Raw genomic sequence first — 1,757 nt, forward strand, 5'->3', positions numbered from 1 at the left:
TTTCTAATTCAAGAATGAGATGTATCTCCACGTCAGAAAATCCCACCATTCATTTCAACTCCTTTCACAAGTGAGAACAGTGGTACCCAGACAGGTTCAGGGATTGTACAAAGTCAAACAAGCAGTGGTCATCTGACATTGATTTATTAAGGACTTTTGCTAGTGTCATTTTTCTCTAAGTTCTTTCCAGGTCCTCCCTGCTCTACTTAAATTGTCATGTCCTGAGTCAGTTACCAATTTCCAGTGGAGCTATTTAAATAGAATGCAATGGGACTGCAGGATTGATTATGCTCCTTCTAACAAACCCCCTGGTCACTTTTATTTTCTTTTAATTTATTGTTTTATAAATGATGCCTTCTTAAAACTATAACATTTGCAAAATCAGGCATGACCTCTCACTGAGCTTCCAAATTTCTCCCTGTTGTCACGCAGTATTTGGGCAATGCCTGGGACAAGGAGCTCTGTGTGATGCTCCCTAAAGCATCCATGCTAAACATGCCAGGTACTATCACTCTGCTGAAAAAAGTCTGTGCTGTTTTCATAGCTAAACAAAATCTTTACTTTTAAGTCCAATTAAAGATCCTTTTCTTCTTTTTCCAGAAAAGAAGTTCTAGTTTTATTTTATTGAACCTTATCCCAGTGACTGAGCTCATTTACAAGCCTGCTCATAAGTTTTCTGTTGTTTCCCACTTACCAACATCTGAAACACTCACTGGCTACTCCACCCCAAGGCACTTCTTGGGAAATACCAGGCAGCAGCAGATGGCAGCTGTCGGGACCCATCTAGACTCTGCTTTTCCAGATTACTGCCTATGAAATGTGAGTGTCACGAAGACAGCAGAGCTTTGCCACATTTTCCTTCATGGATAAGGGGAAAACAATCATAAAAAGGAAGAATATTGACCCCAAAATATGCTGTTCCAGCCAAGATTGTTATCCTGTCCAAAATCATTAAAGTGTCACCAGGAGAAAATCTACAACTACTTTCAACCAGCACCAAGCAACCTTATAAAGTGTGGCTCATCTCTCAGCCATGGGTGTGGCCGGCTTCGTGTATAAGCAGTTGCACTGTTACTCCTGGGAATTCTAGGTGACATTTCTATGAGGTGCATCTCCGAGCTGAAGAAGACCCAAATAACGATGTCAAGAAATGGTCCAGAGAAGCACACGATCTTTCTTACCATTTGCAGCAGCCCCAGAGGCAGGTCGGCTCAGCACACCTGCTGTGCCCATCTGTCAGAGCAGGTCCTCCCTGGACTAGGCCAACCACCTATCTCAGCTCGCTAAGCCTTTGGGTCTCTTTTTCAGTTTATTGACTCTTGTCAATTATTAAATTGAGTTGAAAATTTAAAAAGAAAAAGAAGAGGATAAAGGAAGTAATTATAATGTCTCAAAACCCAACTACTCAGAAATAACCATTATAAAAATTATAATGCATTTTTCTCCTCCATCTCGCCTTCCTTTGGACTTGAAGTGAGGGAGAATTTGGTATATTACAAGAAGTACACACAGGTCAGTGTGATGCAATGGGAATTGGAGATTTGGGTAGGAATCACGTATAAATCTTTTCTTTCCCTAAGACATAACAAAAAATTTTAGGAAAGTGACAATATCTGTTGCTTATTAATAATGCCTACAAATCCAAATTCAAAATTATAGCATTTTAAAGTTCTTTGCAGGCAAAGTACTTTCTGAAAAACTGAGAATGCATTTCATATAATTTTTGTTTTACACCTTTAAAATCTATGCCAGATGCA

The sequence above is a fragment of the Nycticebus coucang genome, chromosome 13 (assembly GCF_027406575.1).
Source record: "Nycticebus coucang isolate mNycCou1 chromosome 13, mNycCou1.pri, whole genome shotgun sequence".
NCBI classification, from domain to species: domain Eukaryota; kingdom Metazoa; phylum Chordata; class Mammalia; order Primates; family Lorisidae; genus Nycticebus; species Nycticebus coucang.